We start from the raw sequence: 19,465 nt of genomic DNA, 5'->3' as shown, positions 1-19,465 counted from the left end.
TCTTGGTGGATTGCCCGTTTTATTAATATATAGTGTCCTTCTTTGCCTCGTAACAGTTTTGATTTTAAAGTCTGTTTTTTCTGATACTACTATAGCTACCCCTTTTCTGATTACTATTTGCATGATGTATTTTTTCTCCAGACTTTCAACTGATTTGTGTCTTTGTGCCTAAGGTGAGTCTCTTGTAAACAGCATATGGCTGGATCATGCTTTTTTATCATTCTGTCAGTTTGTCAACTTGTATCTTTTGATTGGGGAGTTTAATCCATTAACATTTAGAAAATGCAATACATACTTTGCCACTTTCTTTGTTTTTTTTTTATGTCATTTCTCTTTATGTCTGTCTTTTTACTCTTTCAATTATCCTTACTGATAATCCTCATTTCTTCACACTAACTCAAGCCATTCTTTTCTGTCTTTTCCTTCAGCTGCAGAACTCTCTTTAGTATTTCATGTGGGACAGGTCTTTTGTTGGTGAACTCTCTCAGTGTCTATCTGTGAATATTTAAACTTCCACCTTATTTTTGAAGGATTGTTTTGCTAAATAAAAAAATTTGGGCTGGCAGTTTTTCTCTTTGAGTGTCTTAAATATGTCAAAGCACTGCTTTATCACCTCCAGGATTTCTGATGAGAAATTGGCACTTAGTGTTATTGAGGAGGGCCTGCATATGATAAATCACTTTGCTTTTGCTGCTTTCAGAAATTTCCCTTTATCTTTGGCATTTAAATTCTGATTAGTATGTTTCTTGCAGGAGGTCTATTAGGAATTATTGTTTGAAGTACATTGTGTTTCTTGAACATATATACTTCTGTCTGTCATAAGAGCTGGGAAATTTTGGGCTATTATTTCCTCAACTATTCTTTCTGCCTCTATCTGCTTCTTTTCTCCTCTGGGGCACCCATGACACATATGTCTGTTCACTTTTTGCTGTCATTCAAATACCTTAGAAGCTGTTCAGTTTTTTTCCATTCTTTCCTCTATCTGCTTTTGTGTAAGATTTTGATTGTTCTGTCTTCTAATATGTTGACTGCCTAATCAAAAATCATAGATGACAGGGGCTATTTCTGAAAACTCAATTCATTTCCATTGGTCAGTATATCTATCTTTATGCCAGTAGCAGGCTGTTTTGACTACTGTAGCTTCATATTACGCTTTATGCCAGGTAATGTTAAACCTCCACTTCATTTTTGTTTCTCAAGATATTTTTAGCTATTGGGGGCACCCTGCCCTTCCAAATAAATTTGGTTATTGGTTTTGCTATTTCTGCAAAGAAAGCTGTAGGGATTTTAATTGGTATTGCATTGAATCTATAAATCAATTTGGGTAGAATTGACGTCTTAACTGTGTTTAGTCTTCCAATCCATGAACATGGTATGCCTTCCATTTATTCAGGTCTACCATGATTTCTTCTAGCAATTTCTTGTAGTTTTCTGCATATAGGTCTTTGCATCCATAGTTAAATTTTTTTCTAAATATTTGATTCTTTTGGTCCTATTGTAAATGGATTTTTTTTTCTTGATTTCCTTCTCAGATAGCTCATTACTAATGTATAGAAACACTACTGGTTTCTGGGTTTTGATCTTGTATCCTACCACTTCTTTGTTATCATTTATTAGTTCTAGTAGCTTTGCTGTGGATTTTTCTGGACTTTAAACTTACAGTATCATGTCATCTGCAGAGTTTTACTTCTTCCTCTCCAACTTGGATGCTGTTTATTTCTCTTTCTTGTCTAATTGCTCTGGTTACAAATTCCAGCACAATGTTGAATAGCAATGGTTACAAGTGGGCATCCTTGTTTTGTTACTGATCTTAGAGGGAAAGCTTTCAGTTTTTCCCCAATGAGTATGATGTTAACTGTGTGTTTTTTTCATTTATTTCATTTATCAAGTCAAGGAAGTTCCTTTCTATTCCTATCATTTGAAGTGCTTTTGTCAAGTATCAATGTTGAATTTTTTCAAATGCTTTTTCTACATCAATAGAGATGATCATATGGTTTTTCCACTTTAACTTATTGATATGGTGTATTATATTAATTGATTTTCTTGGGTTGAACAGCCTTGCAAACCTGGAATAAATCCCTGTTGGTCTGTGCTGCTGAATTTGATTTGAAAATATTTTGTTGAGGATTTTTGCATCTATATTCATTAAAGAGATTGATCTATAATTTTCTTTTCTTGTAGAATCTTTTTGTGGCTTTGGTATTAGGGTGGTGTTGGCTTCACAGTATGAGTTAGTTAGCTTTCCTCTTCTTCTGTTTTTTTGAAGTGTTTGAGCAGGATTGGTATTAATTCTGGCACATGGACAGAGCAACTTATTCTTCACTGTAGTTTATCAGCCTCTTTCTCCTACTCTTCCTTAGATGTTGTGCAGTGTTCTTCTGGTCTCTGGAACCCCAAAGAGTTGTCTCGGATAGTTCTTGCCTATTCAATAGCTGTTTGGTGGAAGGAAAGTCTTGGAGTTCACTATTCTGTCATGTTTCCTGGAAGGTCCCCTCTATGAATTTTTATATGTAACATTTTTATTTTCTTTTTGTTCAAAATATTTTCTCATTTTCTTTGTGATTTCTTTTTTGGCCTATGGGCTATTTAGAAGTACATTTCTTTGTTTCCACCTGTTTCCTAATTTTTCATATATTTCGTTATTGATTTCTAACTTAATTCTATTATAGTCAGAGAATGTTTACTATATTATTTCAATTCTTTTAAATTTATTGAGATTTGTTTTATGTCACAGCACATGATCCATTTTTATAAGTGTTGCATGTGTACTCGAAAAATATCTGTATTAGGCTGACATTGGGTACAGTGCTCTATAAATGTCAATCAGGACATGTTCATTGATAGTATTGCTTAAGTTTCTTAAATCCTTATTATTTCAATGTAGTTCTATGTTATTGAGAGAGGAATCTTGAAATCAAGTGTAATTGTCTATTTGTTATTTTCCCTTGAGTCTCTCAGTTTTTTATTCATTCATTCGAAGCTTTCTTATTAAGCAACATACATTTACAATTTTTATATGTTCCTGATCTATCAACCCTGTAATCATTATGAAAGCTCTCTGTTTATCTCTAGTAATATTTCTTGTCTTGATACCTAACTTATATGTTAATATAACCATGTAGCTTTTTTATGATTACTTTGTTCATGATATATTTTTTATCATTCTATTACTTTCAATCTATTTGATTATTTGTATTTAAAGTGTAACTTCAGTAGTCAGCATATAGTTAGTTCTTAATTTACTATCCAGTCTATCAATCCCTTGCATTTTTATTGGAGCCTTAGTCCATTTACATTTAATGCAATTATTGAAATGGGTGGGCTTGGTTTGCCATTCTTCTGTTTGTTTACTATTTGTCTTATCTCATTTGTCCTTTTATTCCTCCTTTCCTGCCTTTTTCTGTATTAAACAGATATTCTTAGTATATCATTTAACTCCACTAATGACTTTTTGCTGTATTTCTTGACATTATTTTTATTGTTTGCTCTAGGAACTATAATATGCATCTTTAACTTATCACTAAAGTTAAATTTAAGTACTTAATAAAAACATTAGTATGTTGCTTCAGTATCTCTCCATCCTTTTTTATTGTTCTTATATATATATTATAGCTACATACATTATAAAGCCAGTAATTAATGTTTTTTCTTTAAATAGTCGTATGTCATTTTAAAAAAATGAGAATAGAAAAGAAAAATATTTAAATAGTCATTTATATTTACTCAGATACTTATCGTTTCTGGAGCTCTTCACTCATTCCTGTATATCTGAGTTACTATTTCATGTTATTTTTTTCAGCCAGAAGGAAATTTGTTGTGCATGACTGCTAACAACAAATCTTTCAGTTTTTGTATCTCTGATGATAACTCTACATTGCCTATATTTTGGAAGTATAGTTTATCTGTATATAGAATTTTTGTTTATAAACCTTTTTTTCATGTCAGCACTTGAAATACATCTCTTTAATTACTTCTGGCTCCATTATTTCTCTGGAAAAGTCAGACAATTTTCACTTATTGTTTTTCTCTATGCAATGTTTAATTTTTCTCTGCTTCTTTCAAGATTTTTACCTATATTCCAGCAGCTTGACAATGATGTGCCTGTCAGTGGATTTCTTTGTCTTTATCATACTTGGGTTTTATAAGCTTCTTGAAGCTGTAAGTTTATGTTTCTACCAAAGCTGGGAATTTTTCCAACTTCTTTCTTCAAATACCCTTGTAATGCCCCTTGGTCTCCTCTATATCTGGTATTCCAATTATGTGTATTTTGAACTGCTTTGTACAGACCACTGGTTTCTGAGGCTTCATTCAGTTTCAGTTTTCGATCAGAGTGAATTATTTCTATTACTCTATCTTCAAGATCACCAAGTATTTTTTCATTTGTCTCAATTAAATTCATATGTTAAATGCTTCATTTTAGTAGTTTTAAATTTTTAGCTCTAGTATTTCCATTTGGAGTTTTAAAAAGCATTTCCACCTCTATTCGTCTATCCCTTGTTCATATATGTTTCCTTTAATTCTTTAACCATATTTTCCTTTATTTCTTTTAAAAAATTTATAATAGCTGCTTTAACATCTTTGTTAAATGAATAGTAGAACATATTTGTAGTCAGTATCTATTGATTTTTTTTTCTGAGTATGACTCACACTTTCCTGTGTCTTTGTATTTTTTGTAATTTTTAGTTGAAACAGCTATATTTACTATAAGATATCATGTGTTATACAACTCTGGGATCTTTTTTGCTTTTCTTAGGGTTGCTGTTTTTTTCTCCTACTATGTGCTGCATGGGATCAAACTATGAAATGTTTTTCCCCTGTAGTGTGCAGCATCTGACCCTGCTCAGTATTTTTCTGCTTCTATTTACAGGTATTTTAGCCAGCATTCTGGAGGTCTTCTCCACACTAGTATAATTTAGCAATCAGAGAGCACTTAGTTAGAGTTTATATTCAGATTTTGAAACTCATTATCTTCATAATTCCCTTGCCTCTTGGTTTCTCCACCTGAAATTTCAAGTCCCTTTACCAGATCCAAGTTTGTCCTCTGATACCTCTGGTACTACAAGCCTGTAAAGACTTCAATTTTCTGCTGCCCAAGTTCTGTGCATATTGGAAAACTCAGTCAGTGGAAGGCCCCCAAAACGTGTAAATGCCAACCAAGGCAATCATGTCTTGCAAGGGTTGATCCATCTAGTTCCTGCTTTACCACCAGTCTCCCTTGATGTCTCTCTCTTATACACACACACACACACAAGCATAGCAGTTAGCAGGGACTTACAGCAGTTTATATTAGATTTTGGATTTAGCCCTTCTGAAGTTCTCTTGTTTTCAAAATTTCCTCCTTAAGTTTCCAGTTGCTCTGATATTCTGAACTCTTCCATTTGCCACTTTATCTTGGCAAGGCTGTGGGTTTCCTCTACTAGAATTGGGTAGGAGTTGGGGATACTTTCATGTAAGAAAGCTACAAATTCACAGTACTTTCAGATGCTGTAGCAGTCTTTAAAGACAGAACTCTTCTGAAGCTTCTGTTTTTAGTAATTTTGTCTAATTTTATAATTGCATTTTTGGGAGGGATTGTCTGGCCTCCTTATGACCCCATTAACCAAAGTCCCCAGCTGAATTCTTTATCATCTTGAACTCCCCAATGCTGAGACCTATGTCAGCAGTGCATACAACAGAGATAAAGGCTGTCACCCTAAGACAAATTGGAATGAGATGTCTCAATGAAAGTCAGTAATTACCAGTGAGCAGCAGTTAGACCATATGCCTCTCTAAAGTTCTCATCCACTTCCCACTTTATCCACACACCATCCAGGGAGAAGGGTAGGGGGCAGGGAGAATCACCGAGAGAAGACAACAACCCTAAAAAGGAACTTTAATTTAAAATTCACTGAATTTAAATCCTAAACTGAGTCAATAACATGCAAAAGAAACTTTAAGACCATATCTAAGTAACCTAGAACAGGAAAGATTAAACATTTTTGTTGTAGTCATTTTTTTGTGTTTGTTTGCTTTGTTATTACTATTGAGGAGAAAGGAGAAATTGTGGAAAACTGAGTTTGGTTATAAATAATTAAAGAAATTTACATTCTGTCCATATTGAGAGACTAGAGCCCATCCCCACTTTGACCAACATCCAGTCTGTCAAGATGGAACAGAAAGAACTGCAATCATAATCTAAAGTTGAGGTTTTACTTTAGTTTACTTCTTGCAAAAAGGAACGAAGGGATAAATCTTATCTTGTGGGTAGGTATGGAATTTCTGAAGGGAGGAAGGATTGAGAAAGTCTTGAGGAAGGGATGAAATGTAAGTCAGAGGAGAATAGGAGAAAGAAATCAGGAGTGGAGGAAGCATTTTTGGGATGATATCTTCCAAAATTCTAAGTTTGGAAAGGTTTTCTCTCGTACTGTATAAGGACATGTTAAGTAGAATCTCAATATTTGCTCCTTTGCCATTGTTAAACTTCTGAAATTTGAGAGGTTAAGAATGGTAAAGACTGTGGAAGAACAGGTTTGAGGGAGGAAATCAAGAGTTCATTTGGACATCAGGTGAACTGTCAAGTAGGCAGCTGCATATGAGAGTCTAGAAGCTAAGGGGAGAGTATGGGTCTGAAAATAGATATTTGAGAGTCATCAATATACAGATGAGATTTAAAGTTACAGCGTGTAGAAGAGATCTAGGGGGCAAGCATAAACAGAAGAGATGTCTGAAGACAGTCTTGGGGCTTTCCAATAGGAATATGAGAGGAGTCTGGCAAATAGAAGGAAAAAGGACCGTAGTGAGGCAAGCTAATAATCAGGAGAAAGTGGAGGACCAGAAGCCAAGAGAGAAACTTAGTTCAAAAGAATAATTGATTAACTATATTTAAAGCTTCTGATAGGTCAAGTAAAATGAGGACTTAGAATTTACCACCAGTCAATGGATTTAAAGGTTTTGGGAAGAGAGTGTCAGTGAATAGAGGAAGTGAGCAAAAGCCTAATTAGTAAGAGTCAAGAGAGAATGGGAGAAGAACTGTTGAAAAAGTAACACTTTTAGAGGGTTGAGCCAAGAACATCGTACTCATGGTATTTCTTTAAATAACCCCAAATGTATCCATCATTAAACTATATAACAAAAACCTGACATGTAAGCCTCAGTTCACTCAAAAGCAGAGCCTGAAATAAAGGCTTGCATATAGATGGATTTTTTGAGAATGACTTCAGGGAGTATGTACAGGAGGAAGAAGCCAAAAAGGACGAAGTAAAAGCAAATCCAATTCAAAGATGAGTTTACAAATTGACTGTGGGTATGTGGGGCTCAATCATACTTTCTGAGAACCTGTATAAAATGCAAGTTGGAGCTCTCCAACAGGGACAAAAGATGAAAGCATTTATCTATCAGCTGCTATCCCTGTTGGTCAAGAGTGGCCCTTAAATCTTAACCCACTCATATTTTCAGGTTGCCCATGATGGGGACCAAAAGATGTTTCCTCATTCATCCCACAATAAAAACCTGTATGGTACTTGATATATGGCAGTGGCTAGAAGAATAGATGGAGCCAAGAATATTTTATGTAGATGTCCAATAGAGCTGTGTGCTTGTATCCCTTCATGTTGGCCTGCCTAGAATTGATTTTTAGTGGATTATTTTCTGATCTATACCCTCTGCCTTAAATTTTTTTAGAAATATTTGGGGTATATTTATTGAAAATATGCTGTTGAAGGTATTTATAATAACATGTACCACCTCTTTAAAGTTTCCATGGGAGAAACATTCTCATACTACAATGTTTACATTCTCTTAAGTAGCTAGCCCATTTATTTTAAAAATACACATAATGTTAACTATCAAGTCTCTTTTCCTTGGTTGCAGTAAAATTGTGAAATGATTATAGAAAACGCACAGAAGTTTATTATATGCATTATGTTTCTTAATTTTAGTCTTGGCTTAATTATAACCTTCTTATTTTTATTTTGTCTCTCCCCGAGTATCCACATATATCTACTTCTAAGTATGTGTAAAAGGACATAATATTTCTCTTTGGTTTGCCAGCTTTGTCTGGGCAACAAAAGGCTAAGAATAAGACAACCAGTGGCAAGGGTGTCTCATCCCAAAGAGGAACTTTCAAAGGAGGTATGTGAAAGAGGATTTGCAACCCTTATCCCAATCCCTTCCCAAGAATGATAAAGTGCTAAATTTGAAGAGGCTTGGCAAGGGCAATTTTTGGAGATGTTTGCTGATATTTTATGAGTAACCCTAACACCCACGTAGAGATAAGATGAGGGGTACTTTCCCAAAGAGCCTAATAAGAAGGTTTTCAAAGAACCCACTTAGAAAGATTGTTATATGTCTTCTGGAGTTTTGGTGATCCACATGACTTTATTTAATTCAGAACTGAAGAATTCTATAGTTGATAGGCTTTGTCTGGGTTTTCCTAAAGTGGCAGAAATAGAAATGAAGGTAAATTATTCTTTTAGCTTAAGGGTTAGCCAGGATGCATGAGTTTGCCCATGGGCCAAGTGTACATTGCAGAATGAAGCCATCTTGAAACACTCTATACTGAAGACTGCTTGCCTTGGTGAGGGGAAAGCAGCTCTAAGAAGCTATAGGATATACTATTAGGGGCAAAAGTAGAGGGACAGGTTGTATGCAAAACCAGTGCCTGGAAACTGCAATGCAGATAACCCCTTGGGGCCTTTAAACAATTTAAAAATGAGCTCCAAGGAAAAGAGTCAGCATTCTATCATCCACCAGGACCAGAGAACATGTACATAATATGACAGTACTAAGCAATTAAGGTCTTTCTTACCTCTTATTTACTTATTTCTCCTACCTTCCCTCACTCCAACATTGAAGAGGCAGAAACCATAGCTAGCATGGAAGCGAAAAAGGCAAGAAGGAGAAGGGAGAGAAAAAGTCAGTCCTTTCATCTTTCCTACTACAGGTGTCCATGCTGAAGCTGGAGGAAGGAGAAACTTTAATTCAGATGGCTATTAATGGAACTAGAAATTTTAATTACTGTTTCATGACTAAAAGTGACAAAAGGGCCCTTTTATTATCTAAAAGTAAACAGAAAAATGATGGGAACTGACATTATCTCATATAGATATAGGGAGAAAGGGTGATTGTAGGGGCAATAATGAAAATAAAAATAGATTTCTTTTGCAATTTCATCGTAGGGTTTTGGGTTCTACTATATCTACTATGTGTGTATGTGTTTGTGTTCATATAAGCTGCAATATTTGATGAATCTACCATGGTGCCTACTGTAAACACTTTTTCAGTAGGGTTGCTTTTTCATCCACAGCCGGGTGCTAATGGAAGTGTCCTTGGGCTGTTCCTTGAGTAGGGATGCTTTCTTCTAGGGGATATGGTTTTAGTTTTTCCCACTGCCCCCACCTTAGCTGATTGTACCAGATGTGAGAATTTGATTTAAGAATGAAATTAACGACCTATTAGGTAAATTGATGCAGAAGTTCTGCCTAAACAGAGATGACTATAAATAGCAAGCTGGGTCAGATATATTTTTCCTTGGAGATTTGAACAGGAAATAGTCTACTGGGATGGGGAGCAGTTTCAAACAAGCTGCCTGGAAGAAGACAAGTGCCTATGAGGGTGAGGAAGTTACAAATGATAAGAAAGAAAGACAAGTAAGTGGAAATCTTGCAATGACAGTGAGGCATGCTTCACAGCGTAGAGGGAAATGGTTGATTGCCAGCTGAGGCAGATGGTGACTGAGTCATTATAATAGTGAGAATTGCCAAATTTCTGCTACATAAGAAACAAAATAAACTTGTTTTTGGAGGTTGGCTCCATTTTCCAATTCCCCTAAAAGACTGGTATGTAGTTCTCTACATAAGCGAGATTTTTGTCTCTCTTATGAGTATCCTCACATGGAACCCATTGGTTGAGGTATCCTGAGGGAACCTGAAAGTCCTTGCTTCCAGAAGCTCTGATTTATACTATGTTTAGACTATTTATTGTCAGAAAGGCAATAAATAATGTCAATAAATATTGATTAAAAAAAAAAGTTTTTATCATTCTCTGTACTGATATGCCAAGAAATAAGGAGGTCCATTAATGCTAAAATTCAACTTCAAATTTAACATTTACTCTTTTAAGTTAACTAATTTTTACAACCGTAACAAGAGTATGTATAGTATGAGGTATTCAGCATAAAAATTTAGAAACCACTACAAAATAGAACTCTAGAATCTTGATTTATTTGGAATAAGAATGGTATGGAAAAGAGCAACAACCTCAAAAATTCTAAGGTAAAAATTGGAAGACTTGGGTTTTAATCCCAACTCTACCACCAAAAGCTTTATGTTATGTAACAAGTAAATAAGTTCCAAGACTGTCAGTTACTTTATCTTTAAAATAAGGTATTTAAAATACATGATTTTTCAAGTTCTGTTAAGATCTATTAATCTATATCATATATTTCTCTAGAAGCATAAAGAATATTTAACTTTACAGACATATAGGTAGCCAAATATGCAAGCTAGGGAAGGTTAAAGCATTGAACAGAGTTTTTAGAAGGAAAAGGAAAATGTCACCCTTTCCATCTGAAAAGACCTCTAAAAATAGAAAAATTACATATTTTCTACATCAGGCAAACCTTTGAGCAAGCTTAGGGTAACCCAAGTTAAACTTGCATGAGATAAAAACCATGGTGAGCATTTGAGAGTCTCTTCCTTGTCTGGGTTTGAAGTATGCCAATAGGTTGTCTTTATACACTCTCACAATAGGTTCACTGAACTACTGGTATATCTTTGCTTGTATGTTAGGTTCCAGGGATTCAGCAGAGAGTACGGACACAGCTCTGTTTTGGGGGCAATAAATACTAGGTAATCAGGGAATTGTATAGCATAAATACAAGAAACATCTGTGGCTGTACAAACTCCAAGTGTTGTGTGGTAAAATAAGTGCAAGGCCTAGAGAAACAGATTTCCTAGATGCAGACTGAAGACCAAACAGTGAATAAGAATCAGGAATGGCCTTTCCCACAATCAAAGAGAAAGTATTATATAGGCAGACTTTAAATGGAAATTGCCAAATCCTGAAGTGGCCCCTTCAAGGATAATAGTTGATTTGGTGGATTCAGACATTGCTACAGTTTTCAGAGCCCTCTGTTGGGTGAATCCACAAGCATAAACAAGAAAAAGAAAGCCACCAAAGCATTTCCTGTAGTGATAGAGAAGTTAATTGAAGAATACTATACACTGAATAGAACTTTTAATTTTGATATAACAGTTATCTATTATAAATGCATGCCTTGAAGGACTAACATGTCAAAGGCAGAAAAATGTGCCCCAGGATTTAAGGCTATAAATGCTTAACTGTGATCTTCTACATGATGGCAGATTTTCTACTTAAGGTGAACATTTAAGATGTTAATCGCTGCTATTGAAGATGAGAATGTGGAAGTTATTATGATATTGGAAGAGATTAAACATCAAAATCACTGTTGACATAATTGTAGAATGTAATAGAATTGTTTATTTTGTTTATGGTGGAAAATGCTCTCTAACTAGACTTATAATTTTGAAGGATTTGAACTTTCAGATCAATAAAAAACGAAGAAACACACAAGCTGTGCTGGTCTACCTAAGGAGGTTTGATTTGAGGAGGTAGAAAAACGAAGAAACTGAAGAGCTTCTAGAGTCTCAGCCTGATGATTCAACTACAGAAAATTTGCAACAACTTATCGCATCAGGCCAAGTAGAGGCAGAAGATAATGAAGGATGAAATCGACTATCAAAACCAGAAGATAGCTAAAAGTACTTCACAGTGGTCAGATGTTTTAAGTATTATTGAAAAACAGTTATGACGGCTTGAAGATAAGGACTATAATGTGACTGTAGTACAATTGTGCGTGGCATCTAGACAAACTGGGAAACATGAAAGGAGACAACTAGAAAATCAGCAGAAATTTGATCTATTTTTTAGGCCAGTACAGAAGACATATGGAGAGGAAAATGAGTCACTCCCATTCGCCTCTGGCATTATAACTTTCTGGTTAATTTCAGATAACCCCCTTTTCACCACCTCTACAATCAAACTTCAGGTCTTTTCTAAGGTAAAGCACCATATTGATTGTAGTATTTATATATGTCTTAACCACTTAACATATATAAAACTGTGGTATGCTTTTAATTAGGATTCTTACTTTATAAGAGGAAGGGATGCAGATATTTTAGAAAATAAGACATTTTCTAATGATTCTTACAGAAACTCTTAATACCTTACTCCCCAAAACCATACAGATGCGGCCATTATCAATCACTGGGGTACTGAGTTAATGGGCTTTGAGAGCAGTTAGACCAGAGTTAAGATCAGCTCACTGTTATTAGCTAAAAAATTGGTAGCTATTTTAGGATATCATTATCCTAAAATTTTCTAGGATACCTATATAATATAGCTGGTTCTAACTCTCTTGTGGATAAGCTACATGGAAATCAGATTTAAATCTAAAGAACTGCCTGGTGCATTTGAGTTCAGAACATGTGGAAGAATCAAAGTTTTCATGTGCCCCACAAGAATGTAAGTTCTGCACAGGCATGGATTAGTGTCTGTATGGTTCACTGTTGCAGCTGCAGAACTAAATGACACTTCAGTTGAAATAAGTTATTTTGGATGAATGAATAATTGAATAAAAGGATTTGGTAGCCCAAAAGACTAAACAGATTTTATTCTTGGGCTCCTACTTCTTTGGAAAGTGTTTGAGTAGGCACTGCCAATGTGTGTCTTAGTGGCTAGAATTTTTTTTGCATCCACTGCTTTCCAAGCCCTCTTCTGAATCATATATTATTCCTTTAAATGTTTTAATATATCCAGACTGATTACTGTCTTACTTGGCTCAGTATTTATCCTGTTTCTATAGGAAGAATTTGCAAATGTGTGCTATGATCAGTTTTGGGTTAATTTTACAACGTAACATTTCCTACAGGTTTCCAACCTGTAGGAAAATTATTCAAACTCATTTATGAAAAGTTGTACTTTCACCAGGATAAGCTGATATAGTTTTCTGCCTGCACAAATACTTGCCATATTTGCATATTTTTGGTTATGTTTTGAAAGTACCCATAAGTTTCTAATTATAAATTATTTTACCTTTTTTCTAAAACTCCCTGCCCAAAATAGAAAGTTTAATTTCATTAATTTTTTAAACTTTTTAAATGGTGAATTATAACATATATACAAAAAAGCAATAAATTTCCAAGTGCATTTTAGCAACTAGTTATAGAACAGATTTTAAAGTTTGGTATGGGTTACAGTCCCATGATTTTTCATTTTTTCCTCTAGCTGTTCAAAGACATTGGAGACCAGCAGAATTATCAATATAATGATTCAGCAGTCTCATTTGTTAAATCCTATCTTCTCTGTTATATACCTCCTTCTCTTTAAATAACATATAAGTAAAAACAATGAATTTCAAAGTTCATTGCAAAAATTAGTTGAATAGTACATATTTTAGAGTTTGGTACAGGTTATTATTCCACAGTTTTACATTTTTATTTCTAGCTGCTCTAAGGTACTGGAGACTAAAAGAAATATTAGTAAAATGATTAATCACTCATACTTATTTGTTAAACTCGAACTTCTCTATTTAACTCCACCATTACCTTTGTTCTTTCTCCCACTCTTTAGGAGTATTTGGGCTATTCTCATTCTAACTTTTTCATGTTGGAGGAGGCTGTTGATAACATGGAATAGGGGGATGGAACTAGTTGATGTTCTGGAAAGGCTGGTCGCTCTGCATTTCAGGATTTATCTGGTCCAGGGACCCAGCTGGAGGTTGTAGGTTTTGGAGAGTTACCCTAGTGCAAGGAACCTTTGTAGAATCTTATATAATGCTCTAGGTATTCTTTAGGATTGGCAGAATGGTTTTGGTTGGAGAATTTATTTTATTTTTCCCCTTTCAAATAAAAAAACAATTGAAGATATGACCTCACTAGATATATTCTGGTTTTCTTATGTTCTAATTATTTTTTATCTAATTATTTATTGTTGTTCTTTTTATTTTCAGTACAACAAAATTTGTAACACAATTACATTACAATAAAACTGATGTAAAGAAACATCTGAATTTGGATTTTCCAAGATAAAAATAAATCTGTGGCTGGATCATTTCTTATTAATTTTTAACTTCAAATGTAGTGAACATAACTCTGCCAATATTTCTTTATAGTAAATTAATGTCAGTAAAAATGCAAGAAAGGGATCTTGTTCTAACTCAATTGTAAGTGGCTAATATTTGGTTAATATGTGGCTGACAGCAAGGCAATCAAATAGCAGTGTAGTTATTGAAGGGGAACATAACTTATTCATATTTATAATTCTATATTTATCACTGTTTATGGAAATGATGAATCAAATGAAAAACAATGTTACTTAAATTTAAAACTGCGTGCCAAGTACTTTTATGCACCAAGGTTGGAAAGTTCCCAAACAAGGAAATTTCAGATTCCTAATTCTAGAAAATTAACTTGGAAATTATTCTATGATGTGTTGTGGAAGGGTGAACAAGGTTAAAATCGCCATTTTGCACTGCCCATAAACTCTCCCTATCCCTGCTCTGCAGACCTTTCCACATGCAGACACATTAGACTGTTGCCAAATGCTCTGCAATATAATGGAGAGAGAGATCATTTGGTGAATGTTGAATGTTTGCTGAGGGTTAAATATTTGCTGAATATTGAACCTGGTTACCAGCCCAGACTGAAATTTAACAGGTCTTTATTGATTACCTATCGAGAATGAGAGAATGTGTTAATCACTGTGCCACAGAAGAATGAATCAGATTTTTAAAACTACCCTCAAGTAGCTTGCACTTTAGTAAAGGTGAATGACATAGCATGCCCAATGACATTGACAATAAAGCTTATAACTTTGGCTTAGAAGTATAAGATCCTGATAAAAAACTGTGTGAGCCCTATGTGGAGAGATTATCTGGAATTAAATACAGTTGAATCAGAAAAGAGTTTATACAGGGATGGTAAGGGTGAAATTCAAAGAGAATTTAGGAAACTTAGTGGGATTTTTTGTTGTATAGAGGTCAGAGGTACTGAATTCCAAGCCAAGAGACCAGTCTGATCATAGGTCCTGATGCAGAGAAGCATGAGGAACTAACTAGAATACACAAGTACACTAGGCTTCCTGGGGTACTGAGTTCCAGAGGAGGCATAATAGGGAAAAGAAATGGAAAAAGTACACAAAGATAGTATTGATGTTCTTGAATAGCTCCCTGAGTTAACTCAGCAGAAGAAATAGGAAATAAAAAGAGAGAGCTGTATAAACTAATACCAAAGTAGATTATCTGATTGGATTTGGTAACCAAGGGAGGAATCAAAGGCGATTTCAAGACCTCATGATGCAGGTAGGAGGGGAGATAGGTTACCCTAGAATGTAAACTCCTAGAGGGCAGACATTTTTGTCTGTTACACACTCTTGTTTTCCCTGTGCCTACTATCTAATGAATGCTCAATAAACATCTTTTGAATGAAAGAATGGGATCATAACAGATTTGGAAAAAGAGAAAGAATAAAGGGTTTAGGAAGCAAGATGGGGACTCTAGTTTTGGACATGCTTATTTGAGGTAACAGTGGAACATCCAGATACTGATATACATGGGACTGTTTATTTGCTATCCAAACATCTTCTTTGGTAGAGAGTCTATTCAAATATGTTGCCTGTATTATTAATAAATTATACTATCATGTTCCTTATTTACACTGAATACAAGTTCTTTATCAGACATATGCTTCGAAAATATTTTATCTTAGTCTGTAATTTGTCTTTCATTTCTCTCAGAAATGTTTTATAGTTTTCAGTGTACGAATCCGGCCAGTCTTTTGTCAGATTTGTTCTCAAAGTATTTACTTTTTTTCTTCACTTACACTAACCACATTTCAAATGCGCAATGGCCAGATGTGGCTAATAGCTACCTTAATGGACAGCACAGATATAGGACATGTCCATCATTGTAGAAAGTTCTATTGGACACCACTGCTCTAGAGTGTGCATATGTATATAATGCACTGCTCTGTATAAGTATTTCACACATACACACGCACACCACTGAAAATATATTTATGACTATTTTGTGATATTATTTAACTTTGACTTTGTAGAAGATATTATATGATATCAAATGTCTTTCAAATACAAGTGAAAACAAAACAAACCTGGAACTAGTCTAGAGTCAGTTTTCTTGTTTCAGGCCATTAAGTATTAGATTATTTTAAAAATAGCTGTACCTTATTGCCTAAGAAGAATATCAAATTAAATAGAAAATATAAAAGTTGCAGGGAATTTTGCAATAAATAAACTAAAAAGAATTAGCCCTGTTTATGTTTATTTTTAATTGTTGTTAGTTTTTATTCTGGCAAAATATATATAACCTAAAATTTCCCCTCTTAACCACATTCAATATATATTTTAGTATGTAATTACATTGATACTATCATCCATTATGAAAACTTTTCCATCATTGCAAATAGACACTCTGTACCAAATAAGTATTGGTTCCCCATTCCCTAACCTACCCAGGCCCCAGGTAAAATTGTATTCTAGTTTCTGACTCTATGAATTCACATATTCTGAGTATTTATTAACAGTAATATCATACTGTATTCATCCTTTTGTTTCTGACCTACTTTCTCAACAAAATGTCCTCACAATTCATCCTTGTTGCCACATACATCAGGACCTCATCCTTTCTACAGATGAATAATATTCCGTAGTATTTATATACCACATATGATGGGGTTGCTTCTATCTTTTGGAATTGTGAATAATGCTACTATGAATATTGGTGTATAAATATCACTGTTGAGTCCCTGCTTTCAATTCGTTCTTTGAGTCCCTGCTTTCAATTCAATACCTACAAGTGGGATTGTCAAGTCAGATGGTAACACTGTACTTGATTTTCTATGAAACTGCTATTCTCTTTTACACAGTGGCTAAACAATTTTACATTCCCACCAACAGTTAATGAGTTTTCTCCATAACCACTCCATTTCTCCACAACCTCTCCAACACTTGTTGTTTCTCATTTCTTTAACAGGCACCATTCTAGGCGGTGTGAAATGGTATCCCGTTGTAGTTTTGATTTGTATTTCCCTAATGGCTAATGATGTTGAACATTTTTCATGTGCTTTTAGCCATTTGTATATCTTCTTTGGAAAATGGCTACTCAAGTCTTTTCTCCATTTTTTAACTGGGTAGTTTGTCTTTTCATTGTTGAGTTGTAGGATTTCTTTATAAATTCTGAATAATAAACCCTTAATAAGTATGTGGTTTCCAAACATTTTTCCCATTGTGTAGGTTGTCTTTTTACTTCACTGAGGAAGTTCTCTGATGTGCAAAAGTTTTAATTTGATAAGGTCACATTTATCTATTTATTCTTTTGTTGCTTGTGCTTGTGCTTTTGGCATAAGGTCTAAACTATTACCTAACACAAGGTTCTGAAGATGTTTCCCTATATTTTTCTTGCATGAGTTTTATATTTCTGGTTTTATATTTAGTTTTTGATCCATTTTGAGTTCATTTTTATATATGGTGTGAGATAGGGATATCCCTTAATTCTTTTGCATGTGGATATCCAGTTTTCCCAACACCTTTTGTAGGAAACACTATTCTTCCCCAATTGAGGGTGGACTTGGCACCTTTGTTAAAAATAACTTGGCCACAGAGGTGAGGGTCTATTTCTGAAATCTCAGTTCTATTCCATTGGCTTATATATCTGCCCTTGTGGTAGTACCATAATGTTTTGACCATGTAGCTTTGTAATAAGTTTTAAAATTGGAAAGTATGGGTCCTCCAACTTTGTTCTTCTTTGTCAAGATAGTTTTGTCTATTCAAGTCCCCTTACATGTCCAAATAAATTTGATGATTGGCTTTACCATTTCTGCAAACAAGGCATGAGGATTTTGATTGGGATTATATTGCATCTTTATATTTGTAAACTCCTTTGGATAAAATTGACATCTTAACTATATTTAGTGTTTTAATCCATGAGCATGGACTATGTTTTTTATTTATGTAGGTCTTCTTTGATTTCTTTTAACAATATTTTGTAGTTTTCCATGTACAAGTCCTTACCTTTCTGTTCCAGGCCAGCACAACCCTGAGGCCAAAGAACACACCAGGCAGAATTTTAACTATGAGTTTTAATTAGGGATGTATGAATAGGATAAAATTCTACCCAGTGGTGGCCGGTTGGGAAATGAGAGTTAGCACTCCATCCAAAACAAGAGAGAAAATGTGACAAGAGGGGTGGTTTATAAAGCTTAACAGAGTCCTGCGAGATTTGGTTACAATGGGATTTCAGCAGACTCTTGTGAGATTTGGTTCAGCAGAGTCTTGTGAGAGTTAGTTACCAACAGTGATTAAGAGAAAAGAATTTTCACACAAGCTGCTATGTGCTTTCCTAAGGATTGCCACACTTTCTTGCTTACATTTATTCATAGATATTTATTTTAGTTGCAATTGCAAAAAGAACCTTTTTTTCTTAAATTCCTCCTGAGATTGTCCATTACTTGTATACAGAAACTGCTGATTTTGGGGTGTTGATCTTGTACTGTACCACTTTGATGAATTTATTTTATCTCTAGTAGCTTTGTGGTAGTCTTTTTGGGACTTTCTATATATATAGGATCATGTCAGCTGCAAAGTGAAAGTTTTACTTCTTTCTTTCCAATTTGGATGCCTTTTATTTCTTTTCTTTCCTAATTGCTCTGGCTAGAACTTCCAGTACATTGTAGAGTAACAGTGGTAACAGTGGGCAGCCTTGTCTTGTTCCTGATCTTAGAGGGAAAGACTCCATCTTTCATCATTGAGTATGATGTTAGCTGCGGGTTTTTCCTGTATGCCCCTTACCATATGAAGAAAGTTTCCTTCTATTCCTAGTTTTCTCAGTGTATTTATCAAGAAGGGGTACTGGATCTGTCAAATACTTTTTCTGTGTCAATTGAGAAGATCATGTAGTTTTTTTCTCCCTTCATTCTGTTATTGTCATTATTACAATAATTGATTTCTTTATGGGGCACTTCCGTTGCATACCTGGGATAAATCCCGCTTGGTTATGGTTATAATTCTTTTAATGTGCTGTTGGATTTAGTTGCTAGTACTTTATTGAGGTGTTCAGCTCCAATATTCATAAGGGATATTTATCTATAATTTTCTCATATTGTGTTGTTTTTATCTGCATTTGATATGACGGTGATGTTGGCCTCATAGAATAAGTTGGGGAGTGTTACCTCCACTTCACATTTTTTGAAGAGTCTGTGAAGAATTGGCGTTAATTCACCAGTGAAGCCATCTGGTCTTGGATCTTTTTGTTCTCTTAAGCATTAAGGATTCCCAATTTTATTAGCCAAGCCCTCAATTTGGCTAATAACTTGGGGTGACTCTTAGACATAATTATAAGTAGGCTTGGCTTTGCCATTGCAGAAATAAGTTTCCTAAGGAAAGCCTCAACCTT

General features: G+C 34.6%; 1 pseudogene; it reads left to right on the top strand.

Moving 5' to 3' along the window:
* Nucleotides 1-9,539: 9,539 nt before the first annotated feature.
* LOC143690676 (ribosomal protein S6 kinase delta-1-like) overlaps nt 9,540-19,465 on the top strand; it is a 34,642-nt pseudogene continuing 24,716 nt past the window's right edge.

Source organism: Tamandua tetradactyla, chromosome 7 (assembly GCF_023851605.1).
Source record: "Tamandua tetradactyla isolate mTamTet1 chromosome 7, mTamTet1.pri, whole genome shotgun sequence".
NCBI lineage: Eukaryota > Metazoa > Chordata > Mammalia > Pilosa > Myrmecophagidae > Tamandua > Tamandua tetradactyla.
This window is presented reverse-complemented; position numbering and strand designations above follow the sequence as displayed.